At 38.3% G+C, this 24,382-nt stretch overlaps 1 protein-coding gene across 1 annotated transcript in view; it reads right to left on the reverse strand.

Annotated features, from left to right (window-relative positions):
• LOC150102843 (uncharacterized) overlaps window positions 1-24,382 on the reverse strand; it is an 836,492-nt gene that overhangs the window by 789,902 nt on the left and 22,208 nt on the right. The window lies entirely within an intron of this gene.

Raw genomic sequence — 24,382 nt, forward strand, 5'->3', positions numbered from 1 at the left:
CTCATCGAGGGGAGATCCCCCCCCTAAGAAACACAAAGTCTATCATACCTCTCCTTAAACTCATTGACCGTTCTCACTCTCACCACTCCATCAGGCAATGCATTCCACGGCTCAACCACCCTCCACGCAAAGAAACCACTCCTCACCCTCTTGCTCACAGTTTCCTTTCGTAACTTCCAGGGATGGCCTCGTCATCATTCCTTCCCGCTGTTCGACCAAGCGAAAGAACTCCCCAGTGTCAACCCTGTAACCACCTCTCAACAGTTTAAAAGTATCAATCATATCACCTCTCCTTCTTCTATCCACCAAACTCTGCAGTCCACATTCCCTCAGCCGATCCTCGTAACTATCCTTGTACAGTCCTGAAACCATCTTTGTCATCTGTCTTTGTATCCTTTCCACAGTTAATTTATCCCCTTCAAATCCTAGAGACTAAATCTGAGAACAATAGTCCAAGTGTGGTCTAATCAGAGACTTATACATCGGAATGATAACCCTCTTATCTCTGCAGGTCAGTGTCCTTCTCATAATTGCAGCAATCATCTGTGTTACCTTCACCACCTTTGCAATATGTCCCCTAAACTTCAGGTTTCTATCAACCATCAACCCCAGATCTCTTGTCTCCTCTACTTCCTTCAGCAAAACTCCTCCCACAGAGTATGCTGCATCCCATCGATGTGTCCCAAACCTCAAGACCTTACATTTTGCTGCATTAAACTAACAGCCCCCATTCATTTGCCCAGCTTATTCAAATCCTCTTGCAGGGCTACCACATCTGCACTATTACTAATAATCCTTCCTAGCTTCGCATCATCTGCAAACAACTGAATATCCCCTTGCATTCCACTGGCAATGTCATTGATATAAAGGTTAAACAATATAGGTCCTAGTACTGAGCCCTGTGGGACCCCACTTGTAACCCTCTGCCTCCTGGAAACTGCTCCACCATACACAACTCTCTGATACCTATCAGACAGCCAATCCTGAATCCAGTTGACCAATCTGACATCCAGACCCATGTGCTGCAACTTAAATATCAGCTTATCATGTGGCACCCTGTCAAATGCCTTTGCTAAGTCTAGGAAAATGGAGTATATGCCTGTCCCTCATCTAATGTTCTTGTAACTTTATTATAAAAGGCTAGCATATTGCTAAAACAAGAGCACCCTTTCACAAATCCATGTTGTCTCTCACAGATAACATTACCCTCATCTGCCCAATGTTGTATACGGTCCCTCACTACTTTCTCCAAGATCTTAACAACTACTGATGATACACAGACTGGCCTATAATTAGACACTTCCAGTCTGTTACCACCCTTATGCAATGGCACTATCTTACCTTCTTTCAATTCCCTGGGCACCTTTGCCGAAGCCAGACTTTCACTGAAAAGACAGGTTAAAGGCACTGTCAGTTCCCTGGCACATTCTCTCAAAACTCGTGGTGAAATACCATCCAGTCCCAAAGCTTTACTGACATCCAGAGTACTCAGTATCTAAAACACAATCTCCTCCTGTACCTCTAAATCTCGAACCAGCCCTATCCCTCTAGAATTAAAACTGACTCCTCTAGGATGAAATACACCTATAAAGTGTTCATTGAACAATTCCACTATGTCCTCTGCATCAGTCACTCTATTCCCATTTTTATCCCACAATATCATTCTTCCACAGTCATTTCTCCTCCTACTGGCCACATAGCTAAAAAATTCCCTAGGATTTTCTTTGGATCTTAGGGCCAACCTCCTCTCATATTCCAGTTTTGCTTTCCGTACCACACTAGTCACTCTTCTGGCCTGTGTCTTATATTCTTCATGCATCCTCTCTTCACCTGTCTCCTTATATCTCTTACATAGCCTCTTTTTTGCATGCAGTTCCTGTTTAATATTGTTTGTCATCCACTTTACTCCAAATTGTGTCCTCTTCTTCACTCGTGGTATACAACTTACCATTGCTGCTAACAAATATTCTTTCACAATTTCCCACGCACTAATGATATCCTGGCCTTCCAATTCCTCCCTCCATGAAACTTCCCGAAGTTGACGTCTAAGACTATTATAATCACCTGCTTTATAATTCCACATAAGTTCCCATCTCTTTGATACTCCTGCATGTCTATTCATTTTCCAAGTCAAAACCATATGGTCACTCTCTCCAACTGGTGGGAGAGATGTCATCTCACTTATTATCAGCACTTCTGATGCTATAACCAAATCCAAAACTCTTGAACCTCTTGTTCCCTCTGTTACATGTTGCCTAAGACATTTGTCCCTCAAGAATTCTAGAAATTCCATTCCCCTATTGCTACATGCATCTTCCTCTCTCCAATACTGTGGTTAAAATCCCCCATAACAATCATTCTTCTTGCACGTGCCAAACTTAGCTGTCTAAACATCTCCTGGTCCCCATCCTCTGTGCTCCTTGGTCTGTAGCAACACTCCCACTAAATATCCTGTCTTGCCTACCTCTACCTCACACCATATGCTCTTAAAATCATTTGTCTCACTTCCTTTCAAAGCCTCCACTCTTAGAGGACATAGGTCATCACTTATCATAAGCAGTACCCCACCACCACGCTTTCCCCTCCTATCCTGACGAAAAATGCTATACCCTGCTACTTCTATTCCTATTATTATATCCCCTTCTGTCAACCACATCTCAGTGATCCCAATAATTTAATTTAATGTATTTAATTAATGTATTAATTAATTTATGTATTTATTAAAATAATTTAAAAATGTATTTAAAAATAAAATAAAAGATTAATTTAAATAACACAAGTCTACATAAAAATAAATTTAACACAATAATACATTTTTTAAAGACCTAACTGCATGCATGTTTTGCTATCATATGACAAATAAAGCATCACTTATGAGAAATACGTGAAAAGAGATTATATGGCTCATTACAGAAGTTTAATGATACCAAAGTGACAAATGGAATAGGAGAGGAAGAAGAGGATTTGTTTTATTTTTCTTTCTTTGTTTGCAGTGTTCCCCCCACCCCTTCTTCACATTACTCATGGGCAACTCCTAAGGCATATTATTAGTACTTTCATGCTGGGCTGTGTTTCACATGTATGGAGCATCCAGCAAGAGGGCACTAGACCATAACATGACCTATTTTCATCAGAGAGCACATTTTTACCTTCATTTATATTGATATATATATATATCCCATTCAAGTGTCACCTCCTATCCAGGAGGTAGACTACCATGATGTTACTCACAATTAACTATGAGCATTACAACATGTGGCGAGGACCCCATCTCTTCCCCATATTTTGTAAGTATTTGGGTTGGCAACACTTTACCGCCATTTGTGCGGTAAAGTGTTGCCAACGAGAAAAAAAAGACAGCGTGACAGTTGACAGTTCAGGGTTATTAAAAATGGAACACTACACAAAAGAACAACACATTTTCATTGTTGAGTAATATTTTAAAAATAATGAAGGTTTGGCAGCTACAGTATATACAATATATATATATATATATATACATATATATAAAGGGTGTCCCAAAATTCACGCAAGATTTAAATTTAGCGCCATTTGTGCGGTAAAGTGTTGCCAACGAGAAAAAAAAGACAGCGTGACAGTTGACAGTTCAGGGTTATTAAAAATGGAACACTACACAAAAGAACAACACATTTTCATTGTTGAGTAATATTTTAAAAATAATGAAGGTTTGGCAGCTACAGTTCGCAATTTTCATACAAAATATGGTCGGAATAGTGATTTAACTTCATCAACTGTGAAAAGATTAATTAAAAAATTCAAGGAAACTGGATCAATTCGTGATCTTATACACTTTGGCCATCCTTCAACAAGTCATTCAACAGAAAACATCGAAGCAGTTCGTGAGAGCGTTGCTGAGAGTCCAGGAACATCAATTCGGCACCGTGGTCTTGAATTGGGTATTTTGAGAAGCTCTCTACAGCATATTCTCACGAAAGATTTGCATCTTTATGCTTACAAAGTTCAATTGACTCAAGAACATAGTGAAGAGAATTCATTGAATGGATTATAGAACAACAACAAGTGGATGCTTATTTTTCGAACAAAATCATCTTCAGTGATAAGGCTCATATTCATCTTGATGGCTTCGTTAATCGACAAAATTGTCGCATTTGGGGTTCAGAAAATCCACAAGTGATTGTTGAGAAACAAATGCATCCACAATGTGTCACTGTTTGGTGCAGATTTTGGGCTGGAGGCATCATCGGTCCATTCTTCTTCGAAAATGCGGCTGGTAAGACAATAACAGTTAATGGTGCTCGCTATCGCGACATGATAATCCAGTTTTTTGTGCCTAAATTGCAAGATATGGATGTGGACGACATGTGGCTTCAACAAGACAGTGCCACATGCCATACAGCCTGAGAAACAATTCAATTACTGCATGAGTCATTTCCTGGTCGTGTAATTTCCTGTTTGGTGATCAGAATTGGCCGCCCAGATCATGTGACTTAACGTCGTTGGACTTTTTTCTTTGAGGTTTTTTGATGTCTAAGGTTTATGCCAACAAGCCCACGACCACCCACGCCTTGAAGGAGGAAATTGAGCACTGTATCAACGAAATTCAGCCACATTTATGCAAAACGGCCATGGAAAATTTCGACAAAAGAGTGAGTATGTGCCAGCAAAGCCGTGGAGGCCATTTACCCGATATGCTATTCCCTGCATACCCCTATACTGTATACTTTATGAATCAATAAGAAATTACAATTTTTAATTAAAAACCTGTGTTTTCTATCAAAATTACTTCTTGCGTGAATTTTGGGACACCCTGTATGTAGAAAGTTGTAGAAAGTTTTTTAACTTGGATATATTATGTATTCAAGATACCAAGTAATTTTATATACACTTGGTTTTAATCCTATTTCCCAAGTAAGCAAACAGACAAGAAAGTCAAGTTTGCACCTGCAAGTAGTGCAAGTCCAAGGCAACTCATGGTAGTGCCAGTCAATATATATATATATATATATATATATATATATATAAAATGGCATGTCAGTTTCAAATTTTTGCAATAGAATTTTTGTTTATTATTAAGTGACACCTCTGGGGAGTCCAAAGACTCACTGAGTGAGGGTACCTACTCTACAACTCTCTGTCTCCACCACTCAATCTGCCAACGACAACTACACCAATGCCATCTACTGTCCACCACCACTAGTATTTTTTTTTTTTTTTTAAGACAATCACAAACCTCCATGCCCACAGCAGGATTCGAATCCGCAGCCTTTTGGCTGGAGAGTGAATACGCTAACCACTCGGCCAACCATCTCAAAAGTAATGTTTACTTATTTTGAATTCTCGAGTTTATAAATATAGCATTTGCTTCATAAAAATAATTGAGTTTTTATTAGTCATATATTACGGGAAATAAATTAACCTACTATTTCTGACAGTGAAAAAACACAGCTTCATCAGGGTAAACACAAAAAACATAACTGTACGGTTAGCAACTATAAACTAAAAACATTACCAAGCAAAGCTTGTGGGAACTTTAACAGTATGAATAATAAAATCACATGGAAGGTGTGATTTATTTAGCATATGGGAAAAAATAGAGAAATTAATGAGCAAAACTATATACAGACTGACAGTTCCATTAATCCATTGATAACACTATTCTCTAAAGATGGAGTAAATGCAAGTTCCTGAGGTCTCCATAAGAGTGTGGGGGACAGTCAGTGACAGGATGCATAGTACCACACATGCAAAAGAGTGTGAAGTTCCTCACAGATGTAATAAGTAGGCAGCAGCCTTGTCTGGTCCTAAATCACTTTAACTTGCTCCATAGGTGTCAAGGTGGATTGAATCCTGGAGGTTTGATAGTTGGATCTGTAATTAGGTACTTGATTGTAGTTTGTTCCAGTCTTCTCCACCAGTCCTGGGAACCATCATCTGGTATTTTCATAAACCATATGGGAGAGCTGGAGGTAAGGCAGCAAGCTGGAGATGGAAAGAGATCTTGATGTATAGGAAGATACATATAATTTCTGATTTTCTTTGATGGTAGCTTCATCTATTCTGAAGCATGGAGAAGTGATATGGTAATAAACAGATAACCATGGAAGAGTAGTAGATCTTAAAGGCACCAGAAATGGTTTTCATTGTTATGTAAAGTTGTGTGAATGAGAATTGTGTGGAGACTTCCATACCAAACTCGTAAATAATATTCCGCAAATGGGAAAACAGCTAGGGATGCTATTCTCAGAATCGAGGTATTACAACCTCAACTGGTGCCTGTTTATGATGATGTTCTTGGCAGATATCTTTAACTTAGCTTTTTCCAAATGTTTTCAGTAAGTTTAGGCTGTGGTCAAGTGTGACACCAAGACAACAAGGATTACTTGCATGGATTAGAGTCCTGTTGCAGAAGTTTTTTTTTAGTTTTCTAATGAGCCTTGTGGTTATTTAGGTAGAAAGCTGATACAACAGTTTTACTGGGATTGGGAGACAGTTCCCGGCTTCAAAGTAATTTTGTAGTGAGCTCAGCTCTTTGCTCAGCGTTTCCTCAAGCCTTGGAAAGACTTCGGTGGCGATTACCATGTCATCAGCATGGATAAACTTTTGACTAGATGCTGGAGGGATATCATTTATGTACAAGTTGAATGAAGCTGGGGAGAGGATAGATCCTTGTGGAAATCTGTCCTGCAGGATAAATGTTCTGCTTTTTTTTGTGAATTCAGATGAATCTTTATTTTCCTATTGGAAAACATTTGTTCTAGTAATTTTAAGAGTCTCTTGGCAGTTGATTATTTTGGCATGTTAGATCTATAAAAGCACTACCTGTTTTAAATCCTTTTATTTGGTATCCAGCTTGTATCTCAGTTCAAGACTGGTTAAAGACTGGTTAATCCTGGTTTAGCAGCTTCTAACAGATCTAAACTCAGTTTATTCATTGGGTAAGATGGCCTCTATTTATGGAGAAATTCTACAGTATAATCCTTTCAAAAAGTTTGCAAGGAGTGCACAATAATGTTATATATATGGTGGCAATTAGGGTCATCACAATTGGGTTATTGATTTTGGACAAGGTTATGATCTTTGATTTGTGTCAAAGGTTTTGTGGGCCATTCATCATTTATTATTGAGGAGAAAAAATTAGCTAGGATTTGCTCTTAGGCCAAGATTAGTAAAAAAAAGTCTGGAAGGATGCCATCAACACCAGTCACTTTACCTGTTTTAGTTAAAAGTGCTGCAACAATTTCATCTACAGTTACTGGATTCGAGTTTGCTGTAGAAGTAGGACATAAATTTTTTTTTGTACAGATGATGGATCTCTTTTTTTGGTATCTGTGGGAATTCTGGGTTAGCTTTTGATAAGATTTTTGCAATACTGTTTTAGGATTTACTTTTTCTTTAGTTCTGTTTGGAGTGCAGGTACCTCCCAGTCGATGGAGAGGTGATCAAGCCATGCAATTTGATCTGGTAAAGCTGAGAATGTTCATTTCTTCATTCAGACCTTAAGAAGGCAGCATCTAGACAGTTCTGGTGTTCATATTTTGCCAGAAGAATACTTTCAGTCAACCAGCATGGTGTGTAGAATTTTTCTGAATCCTCATAGGATGTGTTTCTTGCCAAATACTATGTGAAGTTTAGTGAATCTTGCATTGCTATCAACTGTAGGTGGAATTATATTGATGTTTTCAATGAATTCAGTAAATTTTGGCAAGTTTGCCTTCCTGAGAGTTCCTTGGGTAACTGTTTATTCTGAGGATTAAAGTCCTATTGTTATTAGGCAGGGTCATCTTTTCCCCATAGTCTGTGCTGGCTGTGGGGAAAAGGAGGCAGTTCTTGATAAGTTGAAGTGAGAGGAGTTTTTCCATATCAGGTAGTAAAACAGAGGTAAGGAGTTGTCTCTGATCTTCATCTTCCAGATTTTAAGGTTCTGGGATGCCTGCTGTCATAGAGTAGGTGCAGGCTATTTGCTAACATCCAGCTTGTCAAGTGCAGGGCAGGGCAGGGTTGTCGTCATTGTTGTATCCATATAACATACTGTGCAAGTTGAAATCTCCAAGATGATGCCAGTATGGGCTGGCTGAGGAGGTGCAGGGCTTGGCCAGTCAAGTAGAGGCTTATATACATTGCTGAGTGAGTTGTCCAGCCAGATATAAATGAAAAAAGTTACTTTGTGAATGGTCTAGAGATTCTTTCCAAATTTACTTCTGCACAGATCACCAGGCCATATCTTTCATCAGGTTTATCAGTGGGAAGAATGCAGCCAAGAATGATAATATTTTCCTGTGGGGCATGGCGAGTTTCTTGTAGAGCAGCAATGTAAAGATATTTAGTACCGCTGATTTTGATCTAGTGAATCAGTTTGTGTGCAAGTGGAGGATAGTCAGGCAATTCTGGATGTTCTAGTTTGGTGTGTCTGTTCATTGTTAAGGTGACAAATAATTTGGAGACTGTAGTCGACCTCTTGAACATAGCTCTATGAATAACTATGAATGCAAATCTTGTTGACCCAGACAATGTTCAAGCCAGTATGTCTACTTTGATACGATATGATCATTTCTTAGTGTCCAGAACATCAGAGTTGGCATCTGGACCACAAGGTGAGGTATTAATCAGAAATTGTTACTTCCTAGCTGGGGGATGGTGCAGGCCACCGTCATTACCTGAAAAATGGGCCATTCCTAACATGGTGAAGATGCCTGTGCAGCTGCACCTTACCTGGACAGTCTGGAGATTGTGGGGAACCCATGACAAATCCCTTTTGTTCCCAATATTTGTCCTGAAATATGAAAAAAATTGTCCATACAGTGTTTGAATAGTCTGTGTCTCGTGTGGAAAAGGTTTACAAGCAAATCCACTGTGTCATCCCTAGGTAAACTGGTGAAACATTGATTACATCTAAACTTGCTAATATGTCAGGAGGTCTATATTTAAGTCTTTTACCTTTCCTATAAAATGTATGCTATTCTCCACATAGGATTCTGTCTTTCTTATATGCAGAGCTGCCAGGCTTGACAGATACTTTGCCAAGTTTGAGGTTCGGAAATTTCTCCCATCTACAATTGGATGTAACACTTGAATATCTTTGCTATATTTTTGGTGCCCCATAAATTATTGTGACTAATGGGTGTTTAGATAAAGTTTTTCAAAATTCTTATGGCCAAGCCAATTAAGGTATCTTTTTGATCAATTCATTAGTTTTATTATGCATATGCCATGTGGAATCCTAGTATAAGAACAAGTGTTAAAACTGCCTAATACAATGTTAATTTTGCTTATGCATTCATAACCACGTTTGCATTTCCTTTGTCTGCCTTCACTATTACTATGTTTTTATCTTGTTGTAAATTTTTAAGAGCTGTTAATTCCAATTTTGGTATGTTTCAGGTGATAATTTAGTTTTGAGTAACAAAGCTGAAGTTTAAAGGCAGATGTGGTGTGCAGAGTCTCTTGGAATCCACCATATTCCATTTTCAATGAGTACTATGATGTCGACTATTGGAATGTTCTGTGGGGATAAAGCAAAATTAAAACCCCTCGTTAAGAGATTCTTTTCCGTGCCAGATAAGACTTTGGAAGAAAGATTAATGACAATTTTAGAGTGGCAGCAGCAACTAACATTGTTCAAACATGTATAGGGTAATTAAATAAACGTTTTTATTCTGGTTATTTATTTATTTGTATGAATTAATTGTGAGGTTCTGATAACATCCAATATGTGTAATTAATTGTTTCTAGTCTCTTTTCTGAACAACTTTTGCTAATACCCCTAATGATGTAAGTCTGGTGACACAAAATTTGTACCATTATATTCTATTAGACTTATTAAATTATCTTAAAACAAGTCTCAAAAACTGGGGAATTAACATATCACTAAATTATCTCCAGCAGACTGAAGATTTTGTATTGGCTGACATCACAAATCTTTTTTTTTTTTCAAAATTTTCCAAGAATAGGTTGAATCATGGTGGAGACAAAGGTCTTCTCATGAGGCCGAAAAGCTGTTTAAAAATTTATCCGTTCCATTTAATTAGAGAAGACAATGACTGAGCTTAGAGACATCAATATGGAACAGATCTTCAATGAGCTCTAGAACTTCATCTACAAGGTTAGTGAGCAACGAAATGATGTCTAAACAAAATGTATGGAATTCATCAAGAACTCTTTACATTTCAGAAACAAAGTGAAAAGGTACCTAGATAAGAGGTAGATAGGTAAACTTATTCCATTGACTATCTGTCATAAGAATATACCAGCCTTATGAATTTTTGGGAACCCCGTATTCTTTGGGGTTAAAGGATGCATGAAGTTTGGCTTTTCTTTAAATCTGTTGGCCTGGTAAGTATGCTTCACCAGAGTTCACTGATCTCTTCATGATACATTTTTTTTTTTTTCTTTTATGTTGAGCCCATACACTTTTTATATTTTGTTTAAAAGACTGTATGTTGTATTCCTTCAGAAAACACAACAGGAGGGAAAACTGTTCCGCAATACAGCAGATTCAGAGATAAAGGAGGAAAAGAAACTTGTTCTGTGGGTTTCAAGGTGCGTGTGAATGTCTGTTGAGCAGCAGCTGCACATGTTCCAATGAGCTTAGTACATCATCATCAAATTCCTAATATATACCCTCGAGGGGGGGGGTACAGGATATAATAGTACTACATGAAAAAAATTACATCATTACTAACTTCCTATCTATAGTTTTCCTCCAAATCAGTCTGTTACCTGTCAAGACTCCAACATTATCAGATCTTATATTTGTATCTTCTAAGGCACATTTTACTGTATCAATCAGCCTACATCTTGGTCTTCTTCTGGGTCTTTTTTTTTACTGTCAACCTGCCAGAGAACACTTGTTTTGCTAATCTATCCTCTCCCATTCTGTTTAAGTGACCATAGCACCTGAGATTAGCTCTGCTGACGCCAGTGGCGGCCCGTGAAGTTTTAAGTGGGGGGTGCTGCCTATACAAAATAATTTTTTAAAAAATTATTTTGTACAGGCAGCACCCCCCACTTAAAACTTCACGGCCGCTACTGCCTAACACATTCCCGGATGCTAACAATGTCAAAGTTCTTTCCTAATATCCTCATTTTTAATATGATATTGCCATTAATGCCATCTGTTTATGCCCCTAATCTTTCTCAGTACTCTCATATCTGCGGTCTCTAGTCTTTGGGCAAAAGTTTTAATTCTGACCCAGCTCTCAGATCCATAAGTTATATAAATCTGAGATCTTCCTGTCTTGTATACAGTTAATTTAGTGTTTTGGCTAATTTCTCTTATTCCATATAAATTTATTCAGTTGACTTCCTGCCTTACCAGCTTTGTTGATTCTGTTGTCGATTTCCATATTTAATTTACCATCTTCACTAAAAATTGTGCCTAAGTAGCTGAAATGTTTTACTTGTTCTATAGGTTCTCCATTCACAATGCAGTTGATATTTTCAATGTTTCTGCATATTTTCATTGTCTTTGTCTTTTTAATGCTGACCTTCATACCATAACTATTACAACAGTTTTTCACTTTAAGTCAGGGAATCTTGCAGACTTGTGGCAGATTTATTTAGAAGTATAACATCATCCGCATAAAGCGATTAATGAGATTAACATCACCAATTTTGATATCAGGTTTAATACCACTTTCCTTCATAATGTGATCCATATAGATAATAAATAACAGAGGGGATAAAGTATATCCTTGTCTGACACCAGATTTAACATTAAACCTCTTGTACTTTCTTCAATTCTAACTGCTGCCTCACAACTGAAATAAACACAAAGTGTTGCTTGATATAATACCCCACTGACATCATATAACTGTAGGGTTTCCAATAGCTTCTCTCTTGGCACCTTGTCATATGCCTTTTCCGGATCTACAAAACTTAAAAACAGATCTTTATTATTGAAAGTTTATTTTTCACACTCCTGTGCACTTTTGCAAAAAATGCATTTTTTCGTTTTTTCTCTTCAAAAGCAGATCGATTTGACCATTACAGCACACGGCAGCTGATACTCGCTGAGAAATACTTATAACGATACGAAACGTTTTCTGTAGGTATATGGCAGTGCTACCTATCAAACTGTGCTAATAAGAACTTGATCGGGTGATATAGACTATAATATATTTAGTTTAATCCTTTATCCAAGTGAGAGAGCAAACAAAGTTTGCACCTGAAAATATCTTCAGGACTGGGGTAAGGTAGTACAACACCGGGCAGCTCATAGCAAAGGTGGAGCAATCTACCATCTCTCCTATCCCAGTATCTCCCATAATGCAAAACACGTCTCTTTGCGGATATGTATAATGTTATGCATTAAGGGAAGGGCCACTACCCAGACTAGTTTCGACCTTTATTGAGGTCTCTTCAGTGGCAGCCAGGCAAAAGCAATAGCGAGGTCATCTTTATCTATAGGAGTTGCCAAAAGGTGTGCCACCTTTTTATTAAATTACTCTGGATTTAGAGAAAGATGTTGAAAGTTTATTTTTCACTTGGTTAGACTATAATAAATTTAGTTTAATCCTTTATCCAAGTGTGAGCAAACAAAGTCTGCGCCAGATTTAATATTAAATCTGACACCAGATTTAACATTAAACCATCTTCCTGTACTTCTTTCAATTCTAACTGCTGACTTACAACTCAAATACAGACTAAGTATTGCTTGATATAATGCTCCACTGACACCATACAACTGTACCACTCTAAACAGCTTCTCTCTTGGTACCCTGTCATAGGCCTTCTCCAGATCTACAAAACTTAAATACAGATCTCTGTTATATACCCACGGTTTCTGAACTATTTCTCATAACATGAAAATTTGATTCAGAGAGCCTCTATTAAGCCTTAATCCAGCTTGTTCTTCACTAAGCTTCTTTTTTGCAATCCTTTTCAACCGTTTCTCAAGAATACTTGAATACATCTTACCAGGAACCCTCAGTAGGGAAATACCTCTGTAATTCTTACATTCAGTTTTATTTCCTGTTTTATATATCGGTAATACGACAGCTCTACTGCAATCATCTGGAATTTGTCCCTCTATTCAGGCCTTCTGAACTATGCAGTGCAGCCACTGTAAGACTTTTATACCTCCATACTTGAGCATTTCTGGTCAAATATCATCTACTCCTGCTGCCTTTCCACATTTCAAGACTTTGATGGCTTTTTCTACTTCAAGTATGGATATGTATTCATGCCTGGTCAGTGTTTTTTTACCACTGTGCTGTCATCACTGCTTGTTTCATTTAGCAATTTTTCAAAGTAATTACTCCATACTTCAAGGATATCCTTTTCTCCTGTTTTCATGTCACTTTATCTCTAATTCCTTTTACAGCACTCTTTCCTCCATTTCTGAGCTTCTTCAACAACCTCCAGAATATTTTGCCATCTTCTTGATATTTATGTGGAAGAGAAGATAAGTTTTCGCTATCTAGTACAGTTGATTAAAGCATTATATTTATATATATATATATATATATATATATATATGTTTATATATATGTTTATATTTAGCGTTTATTTATTTATATATATATATCCGTGATACAGTGTTCATATATATTTTTTGGCCATTAGTTTAGTAGTTACGTACTTGGAGTAAGGAATGATGGCAGACGCAACTGCAATTATAAATGGTGTGTCACCGAGTCCTCCACCATTTAAGAACTCTATTACATGTAATATAATAAAGGAATTTCTGGCATGGAGTGATTGCGGCATGTATGCTTCCCGGGAGTTGGATATGTGGCGGGTGAGAGAAGGGGGAAGTGCGTATATGCGCAAAATGCAGACAGTGGAAGAAAATTAATGAATTGGATATATTGATAACCGACCTAGCTGCTTCAGGGATGGGAAATGATTGTCGGGAGACGAGTTGTGTGATAGGAGAGAATGACGAACGGAAGACGAGTGGAGTGATAGGAGAGAATGACAAGCGAAGTATGAATGAGAAAATAAGACTTGGGAGTGTGGAAGGCTTGAAAGACTAAAGTTTATGGAGATGGATTTGATTGAGTAAAAGAATGGTGAGTAAGAGTGACTAACTTGCAGGAAGAGATAGATGAGCTGAAAGAGGAGGTGCAATATCTTGTGAATGAGATGAGAAGTATGAAAGATGAGATTGGGAGAATGGAAGAGATATATGCAAGGTGAATCAGAGTAGGAATGAGAGAAAGTTTTGGGAATGATAAAATATGAGAATAGAAGCATTAGGAGAAAGGGAATGAGAGAGAGGTTTGGAAATGATAGAAGAGGAGAGTATAGAAGCAGTAGGGGAGAGGGAATGAGAGAGGGGTTTGGGAATGATAGAATAGGAGACTATAGAAGCAGTAGGGGAGAGGGAATGAGAGGGAGGTATGGGAATGATAGAAGAGGAGAGAATGGCAACAGTAAAAGAGAGGGAATAATAGAAGAAGAGAGAATGGGAACAGTAGAAGAGAGAGGGGAATGAGAGAGGTATGGGAATGATAGAAGAGGAGAGAATGGGAACAGCAGAAGAGAGGGAATAAGAGAGAGTTATGGGAATGATAGAAGAGGAGAGAATAGGATGAAAAGTGGAAGAGAGGGAATGAGAGAGAGTTATGGGAATGATAGAAGAGGAGAGAATGGAAACAGTAGGAGAGAGGGAATGGTAACAAGTGTAATGTAGGACAGGTGTAAAGAGGACATGGTGGAATTGTTCAATGAACACTTTATTGGTGTATTTCAAACTGGAGGAGTAAATTTTAATACTAGATGGATAATGCAGGTTCGAGGTTGAGAGGTGCAGGAGGAGAACGTGTTCCAAATACTGAGTACTCTGGATGTTAGTAAAGCTGTGGGACTGGATGGTATTTCACCACGAGTTTTGAGAGAATATGCTAAGGAAATGACAGCTCCTTTGACCTGGCTTTTCAATGAAAGTCTGGCTACAGGAAAAGTGCCCAGGAAATGGAAGGAAGGTAAGATAGTGCCACTGCATAAGGGCGGCAGCACACTGGAAGTGTTTAATTATAGGCTAGTTTGTGTGTCATCAGTAGTTGTTAAGATCTTGGAGAAATTAGTTAGGGACCGTATACAACATTGGGCAGATGAAGGTAATGTTATCTATGAGAGTCGACATGGATTTGTAAGGGGGCACTCTTGTTTTAGTAATATGCTAGCCTTTTATAATAAAGTTACAAGAGCAGTAGATGAGGGAAAGGCATATACTGCCATTTTCTTGGATTTAGCGAAGGCATCTGACAGTGTGCCACATGATAAGCTGGTATTTAACCCTTTTGTTGCTGAGATACTAAAAGTATGACCCTCCTTGCTGAGTTATTTTCACAATTATAAAATAGTTTATAATTATATAAGATCATGAAAAAATGAACATAAATGTTGTAAAAACTCACCATTCATGATGTAGATTGTCTGTAGATGATCCAAATTTTCAAAAATTCTCATTTTTAAATATTAGAATTCCATGTCAAATAATGTCACACACAACTTCAAGTGAGAAACACCTCCCCAAAAATACTTCAATATTTCAGTGGTGTGTGGTAATTTTGAAAGCAGGGGTGTACACATAAGGCTATGCCAAATTTGGCACACACATATACCGGCTCTCTTTTCTTTTTCTTTGCCCCAATGTAGTATTTGAACACACATGACAATGCCTAGTGGGATTTGCTTTCTTGGGTGTGGGTTGCAGAGGTATTAGGAAATGTCTTTCCCTCAGTCTGAGGGGGGTTCATCACCCTGTGATGGTCGTCCAGATGTAGTGGTCGGCCTTGGCATGTGGAACTTTTGAAAAATTTCTCTGATAAGAGTCAATTGAAAATTAGCATGTGTGATATTTTCACCAGTATGTACATTATACAAAATATTTGAATTGAGAACAGTGAGAAAGAAAAAGAATTTTCTATACCATTTTAAGGCCTTTTTGCACACATTCAAGAGAACTGACCATCATGTCTATCCTGTCCACAGTCCCCATATTCCTATTATAATCCATGACACATTCAGATTCCATTATTGGTGTGTTTGTTGTCCTGTCTGCTTTCCCTGATTGTTTCAGAGTCTGTGTGAAGTGTGGTCAACATAAAAACTTCTCATTTATCAATCCATTTTACCACCATCATTATCTGTGTGTCTGAATTCTACCTGTCCTTAGTCTAATTTTTTGTTCAGTTTCGGCAACCCCTTTCCTGTTTTTCCTAACAGTCCCACATGCATTGGTACCATTTTTATGTAGCCAGTCATACAGAAGAGGACCAGAATACCAATTGTCTAACCACAATTGGTTAGATCAAATCGATAAGTTCAAATCGAGTTAACTCGATCGTAGCAAGGTCACCATTTCTTCCACGCTCGAGATAACTCTACCGTAGCAATTAAAGGGTTAAGTTGCAGCAAATGGATTTGGATGTCAAGTTGGTCAACTGGATTCAGGATTGGCTGTCCGATAGATATCAGAGAATTGTGAATGGTGGGGCAGTTTCAAGGAGGCAGAGGGTTACAAGTGGGGTTCCACAGGGCTCAATACTAGGAACTATACTGTTTAACCTTTATATCAATGACATTGTCAGTGGATTGCAGGGAGATATTCAGTTGTTTGCGGATGATGTGAAGCTGAGAAGGGTTATTAGTAATAGTGCAGATGTGGTAGTCATGCAAGAGGATTTGAATAAGCTAGACAAATGAGCAAATGAATGGGGGTACAGTTTAATGCAAAGTGTAAGGGCTTGAGGGTTTGGGACACTACATACTCTATTGGAGGAGATATACTGGAGGTAGTAGGGGAGACAAGAGATCTGGGGTTTATGATTGACATATTGCAAAGGTGGTGAAGATAACACAAAGGATTGCTTCAATAATGAGAAGGACACTGACCTGCAGAGATAAAAGAGTTATCATTCCGTTGTATAACACCCTGATCAGACCACACTTAGACAATTGTTCTCAGATTTGGTCCCCCAGGATTTGAAGGGGCTAAGTTAACTGTGGAAAGGTACAGAGGCAGATAACAAAGACACTTGCAGGACTGTACAATGTTAGTTATGAGGATCAGCTGAGGAAATGTGGACTGCAGAGTTTGGTGGATAGAAGATGGAGAGGTGATATGATTGAGACTTTTAAACTGTTGAGAGGTGGTTACAGGGTTGACACTGAGTAGTTCTTTCGCTTGGTTGAACAGTGGGAAGAAGTGATGACAAGGATGAATCCCTGGAAGTTACGAAAGAAAATTGTGAGCAAGAGGGTGAGGAGTGGTTTCTATGCATGGAGGATGGTTGAACCGTGGAATGCATTGCCTGATAGAGTGGTGAGAGTGAGAACAGTCAATGAGTTTAAGGAGTGGTATGATAGACTTTGTGTTTCCTAGGAGGGACCTCCCACGTTGAGTCCTCCCACAATGAGTCTTTTGACTCCTTGGAGACTAGATAATAATAATAATTATTATTTTCTATGTTCTAACCAAAGTCCTCCATTGACTTTTTGCTTAGCTAGTTTTACAGTGTTTAGCTTTATTACATTTGTCTCTGTTTTCACTAAGAGCACAACCTGACTTATTTGCCAGCAACTTTTGATATGCTTTCTTTTCTTACACTGCCTCTTCAACTTCCTGTGTCCACCATGCAGTTCTGATTTTTCTATCCTTACAGACAACCTCACCACATGCCTCTCTCGCTGAATCAATCAGTGTTTTCTTCAGGGCTTGCACTGAATATCCAAGGTTCGGTTTCTGTTCACAACCTCTTTCATTTTTTCTTCAATAATCTTTCTGTATTTTAGTCTACAGTTCACATCTGAGAGCTGCTCAACTTTTATTCGCTTTAAAACTTTCTTATATGGTCTTGTTTTCAGTATGAAATTCAATTTTGTCCTGCTCAAGACTAAATGGTGATCACTTCCAATTCCAAATCCTCTGTACACTCTGGTGTCCTGCAGCAGGAAGAAAACATCACTATCAACAATAACAGTCAATGAGACTTTTCTTATTCCTTGCCTCTTCTCTCCATGTAAATTTATGCACATTTTTATGTTGGGACATTGTGTTAGTAATAACCAGTCCATGTCCTGAGCAGAAATCCAACAGGTATTTGTCATTATTATTACTTTGATCTATTCTCCAAATTTTCCCCAAAATATTTTTGAATGTCTGACAATCATTTCCTACTCTGCTATTTAGAACTCCAACAAGGACCAACTTTTCCTTTTTTATTGTATCAGTTGCTTTATCTAAAGCATCAAAAAATTCCTCCACTTCTACCATACTAGAACCTTCTGTGGGACCATAGGCACAAATAAGTCTCATTGTCAAGCTCCCCATTCTCATATTTGCCTACATCACTCTACTTGAGATTGCCTGCCATTCAAGAAGATTAGCCTCATATTTAGTGTTAAATACTATGCCTACTCCTCCTTTTCCTTGATTGTCATTGCCTGAATATAACATTTTGTATTAACTGCTCAGAAAGATCTCACCAGTTTTTGCCTTTTTTGTTTCAGTCACCCCTACTATCTTAGTACTAAATGGGGAAAGTATTGATGCTATTTCAGATGAACAGTTTCAACAGAAATATTTGTAGAATACACATATTGAAGAAACCTCTATGCAAACATGGAAGAAGTGAGCTGGTAAGAGATTAGTCATCAATGTCTAATTTCCCTCCTCTGTATTGAGTCAAGCATTTTGAGGGAACTTTTAGGGACCCCACCCCATATATGAAAGCAGTATTCAATATCAGGGTGGATTTGCGATTCATATAAGGTTAACAGCTGTTAAGGAGTGAAATTACGTCTTGAGTGAAAGAGAAACCCTAGTTTTTTAGAAGCTGAGGATGCAATGGTTGTGATGTGTTTTGCAAGGAGAGGTTTGATGTCAGTGTAATTCCAAGAAGTGAAATCACAAATTTTCTAGAAATTGGGATGTTGCCAAAAATAACACTAGAAGAAAATGGTTCTTTTTCATGAGAAATAAGAAAAAAACTGGGTTTCATTGAAATTGACGTGGTTATCTGAATCCCATTGGAGGATGGCTTGGAGATCAGAATTGAGGGAGATGGTGGTTGATGTTTTGTAGGTTGAGGTGAACTGTGTAGAGTAAGGTTTATCAAATAAAAGGGAGTAGTGCAATGTGCTGTCATCTGCAAAACTATGTATTGGGTTGGAGGTCAACTGAAGTAGGTCATTGATATATAGCAGAAAGAGGGTTGGTGAGAAGACAGAACCTTCTGGAACTTTAGCAATAGTTGTATGGTTAGAGGATAAGGAATCATTCACACCACACAGTGTGCATCCACAGAAAGCTGGCAATCCAACTACAGAAGTCCTCAGACAGACCAAATAATGGGAGTTTACTTAGTAAGTCTTTGTGCTAGACCCAGTCAAAAACTTTGAAGATATCAAATGTTTTTGATTAGACTTGAGATTAGACATACATCTCCATAGCATTTATCCAGAGATGGATGACATGTGTGAGCAGATCTCCTGTTCATCAACAGTTACAAAATCCATACTGGCAGTCATTTATTAGTGTATAAGTTAGGAATTGGTGATTTTTTTCCATTACTTTAGAGAGAACTGAGGTGAGTGAAATATGGCACTAGTTGGATGTTCTTCTTGGGAATGGTTGAATATAAGCCAATTTCCAGGCTGTGGGATAGATACTGGTGGAGTAAAAGAGTATATAAAGGCAACACTGGAAAGGAGTCAGTTCTGGAGCAAACTTTCAGGTCAATTGGAGGAATGCAATCAGGGCCAGGAGACTTTTTTAGTGTCTAATTTGGACAGTATTCATCTGAACTCTTTCTAACAAAGGATACAGGAGAAGTATGTTCGGCATATGAAATGGTTGGGGGCATTTACCATTGTCAGTTATACATGCATTAGAAGCAAAGTGTGAAGCCAGGAGATTGGCTTTCTCTGTGTGTGATGATGCAATAGAGCCATCTGGATATGATATATAAGGGTGGGAATAGTGTTGGGCAGAAGTTATGAACAATTGCTCTGGCAAGAGACCAAAAGGTTTGACTGACGTTTGGAGAGACTGATAGTTTCCTGCTTTTTTGCTATTTTGAACTCTTTTGGAAGCATTGATAGTTTTTTTTTTTTTTTTGCATCTATTTCAGATTGGAGTATAAGCCCTAAAGGAGGATGGAGTTTTCCTGATTTCTGGGTTCGAAGCCCAGAAGTATCATCATCAAATTCCTAGCATGTACCCTCAAGGGGTGTACAGAATATGATAGTACTACATGAAAAATTTACATCATTACTAACTTCCTATCTACAATTTTCCACCAAATCAGTCTGTTACTTGTCAAGACTCCAACATTATCAGATCTTATATTTCTATCATCAAAGGCACTTTGTACCATATCAATCCACTTAATATCTTGGTCTTCCTCTGGGTCGTTTTCCTGCAAACCTGGCAGAGAACACGTGTTTTGCTAATCTTTCCTCTCCCATTCTATTTAAGTGATTATGCCATCTGAGATTAGCTCTGCTAACGCATTCCTGGATGCTGACAACGTCAAGTTCTTTCCTAATATCCTCGTTTTTAATATGATATTTAATATTATATTGCCATTCATGCCATCTGTTCATGCCTCTAATCTTACTCAGGACTTTCATATCTGCGGTCTCTAGTCTTTGGTCAAATGTTTTACTTCTGACCCACCTCTCAGATCCATAAGTTAAAACTGGTTTAAACACTGTCTTGTATACAGCTAATTTAGTGTTTTGACTAATTTCTCTCTTATTCCATATGAATTTATTCAATTGACTTCTTACCATACCAGCTTTGTTGAGTCTGTTGTCTATTTCCATATTTAATTGACCATCTTCACTAAAAATCGTATCTAAATAGTTGAAATATGTTATTTGTTCCACAGGTTACGCATTCACAACACAGTTGACATGTTCAATGATTCTGCCTATTTTCATTGTCTTTGTATTTTTATTGCTGACCTTCATACCATATCTATTACAACAGTTATTCAATTCAGTCAGTGAATCTTGCAAACTTGTAGCGTATTTATTTAGAAATATAACATCGTCCGCATAAAGCAAAGAGCTGTCATTAACATCTCCAATTCTGATATTATGTTTAATACCACTTTCCTTCATAATGTGATCAATATAGATAATGAATAACAGAGGGGATAATGTACATCCTTGTCTCACACCAGATTTAACATTAAAAGATCAATACGCTACAGTTATGTGGTGTCAATGGGGTATTATATCTAGCAATACTTAGTCTTTATTTGAGTTGTAAGTCGACAGTTAGAATTGAAGGAAGTACAAGAAGGTGGTTTAATGTTAAATCTGGTGTGAGACAAGGATGTACATTATCCACTCTATTATTCATTATCTATATGGATCATATTATGAAGGAAAGTGGTATTATTTTGTCGATCTAGAAAAGTGCCTTTTCTAGATCGACAAAACTTAAAAACAGATCTTTGTTATATTCCCATGCTTTCTCAACTATTTGTCGTAAAGTGAAGATCTGAACCTGACAGCCACTATTTGGCCTGAATCCAGCTTGTTCTTCACCAAGCTTTTCTTCCACAATTCTTTGCAACCATTTCTCAAGTATACTTGAGAAACGGTTGAGAAGAATTCGACAAAGACATCGTCGCTAGGTGTCACACTGATATGATCGTCAGCTTGTCGAGAGCTCCTGAAAAGATTAGTAGTATTTTGTGTATCATTGGCAATTTTACTTGAATTTTACGTAGTATTGTTTGCTTTTTGTTTCTTGGTGTGTCTGTGCAATTTCTGTGTGTTTTCTGGATTGTAATTACTATTTTTAAGATAAGATAGCGTACATATGGCACTGATAAAAAAAAAAAAAATTGCGGCCAGGTCGCCATGTTTGTTTAAGAGTTTCGATGTAAATGAATTTATGCAATGTGCTGTCTGTGAGATGTATGCTTTGCAAAGAGTGGTGGGAGTATGGTTAGATGGTGATAGTGGAGTTAATATGTGCAGAAAGCATAAGGAGAATGAGGATCTCAAGCGTGTTTTGGGTGGTGAGAGTGATATCGTTAACGATAGTCAGAATGTAGAAAATGGCGGTGTGATAGAGAATTGCGAGGTAGTGCCAGATAGGTGTGAGAGTGTCGTTGAAAGTGTAAATGAAGGTAGAAATACAGAACGAATGGATGATTTGATTGATAATGAAAATGGTGAGATAAATGCAAGTAGTGAAATCGCACGTTTGAGCGGATCGATACACAGAGCAAAAAGGCAACTGGAGCGTATGGAAAAATGTGTGCTGAACGTACCGACTAATAAACAGCGAAAGTCTGTTACAAAAAATAATAGAATGTTCGTAAACATCAATAAAATGAAGGAGCAAGTGCTGTATGGGGATTCGCTGTTAAGAGGTGTGATAGGTGAGAGTTTGACGAAATCGTACCAGCCGGGTGCGAACATAAAGGACTTCGAAGAATCTATTCGAGTGCAAATACAAAGGGTGAAAGAGATGACAATCGTGCCAGGAACAAATGATTTGAAAGAAGACAAAATGGAAATGATAGAGGATGTGAGGGAATTACTTGAGGTAGCAAAAGGGAAGAGTGAGAGAGTTAGGATGGCGAGTATTTTACTGCGGTATGACAGTGAAGTGTTTAGAAGGAGGGCCACAATTGCCAATGACTTTATGCGTGGGTTATGCATGGAGAGTGGTGTGCAATTTGTGGATGTGTTCGATGCTTTATAAATCCTTTCGTCCATTGAGTTCGATGGACGAAAGGATTTATATAAGATGGATGGGTTACATTTGAATGGAGTTGGTGTACGGAGGCTTGAAAAAGTGTTGATGAATAATGTGGAAGTGAATGTACAGACTCAGGGAAACTAGATTTATTAAGGGGGGGGGGAGTAGATATGCAGACTTGAGGGAGGCAGTTGAGTGTATGAATGAGTATAATATACATGAGCGAGTACGAAGGACAACAAATCAGAATGGGATAGTTAGTATAAGGCATCAAAATAGGGATGGGACTAATGGGCTTCTGCAATTCATGTACACTAATACCAGGAGTATTAGGAACAAGAAGGAAGAGTTTTTGGCCTTGGTTGGCACTTCCAGGCCACAGACTGTTGGTATTAGTGAAACATGGCTGACAGAAGATGATAAAGCTAGTGGGATTGAATGCGACAGGTATAGCGTGTTCAGGAGTGACAGGGAGAATAAAAAGGGGGAGGAGTGTTATTGATGAGAGCTGATGAGTTGCAGCCAAGGAGTATAGAAGTTGAACTCCATGATAGAGAAAAGAGCACATTTGAGGCTGTTTGGTGTGAGACAGAATCTAGCAGAACAAAATATACAATTGGGTGCTGCTATAGACCACGTGATGGAATAGATGTGGGGATAGTATGCATAGGCAAATAGAAGAAATGAGTGGAAGGAGGGTAATATGGTTGATTTCAATTATGGTAACATTCACTGGAAAGAGGAGAGGGCACATGGGAGGAAGGAATTGGATTTTATGCGGTTATTAAGGGACAACTATCTGTGACAGCATGTAGCAGAAAATACCAGGGGGGCAGAGAGTGCTTGACCTAGTAATTGCAACTGAGAATGTGGCTGTAACAAACACGACCATGTTGACACCAATTGGTGAGAGTGACAATAGGGTCATGACTTGGGAGGTGGCTAAAGGAGTGGAATTTACAATTAAGACAGGGCACATATGGAATTACCGGGCTGGTAAGTATGACAAGCTTAGGAGTGTGCTTGGCTCAGTGCCATGGCATGTAAAACTGCAAGGACTGGATGTTGATAGTGCATGGGAGGCGGTTAAGAAGTGCTTGCAGGAGACAATGGATGACTGTATACCAAGAGTCCGAATAATAAATCAAGCAGGAATTAAATGGATGAATAACACTATTAAGCTTGAGCTGCAAAAAAAGAAACAATCGTGGAAGGAATTTAAGGAGAAAGGTGACCAGCAGGCACAGGAACAGCATAAAGCTCAGGCCAAGATGGAAACAAGGGTGGTAAGAAAAGCAAAAGCGGATTACGAAAGAAACTTGGCCATGCAGGCTAAAGAGAATCCCAAACAGTTTATTCAATATGTTGCAAGTTAAAGGAAATATGTTCATGGCAGAATGATTTAAAAAAATAATGAGGGTAGGGAGGTAACCGAATCAGTCGATACAGTGGAATTACTCAGCAAGCACTTTGCAAGAGTATAATCATCCAAGTGGTGACATTGCAGGAATGGAAGAACCAACAGCTTATACTGGAATTGTGATGAATGAAGTAGAGGTAACTAGTCTATTACAGAACCTCCATGTCAATACATCTGTGGGATTTGATGGTATACCAGCTTGTGCCACACGTGAATCGGCTAAAGAATTGTCAGTGCCCTTGACCATTTTGTTTAGTTCCGCTGCATAAATGTGGTTCCAAGGCTGCTGTTGAAAATTACCG

Source organism: Typopeltis vanoorti, chromosome 9, assembly GCF_054136105.1.
Source record: "Typopeltis vanoorti isolate ZY-2024b chromosome 9, IOZ_Tvanoo_1.0, whole genome shotgun sequence".
NCBI lineage: Eukaryota > Metazoa > Arthropoda > Arachnida > Uropygi > Thelyphonidae > Typopeltis > Typopeltis vanoorti.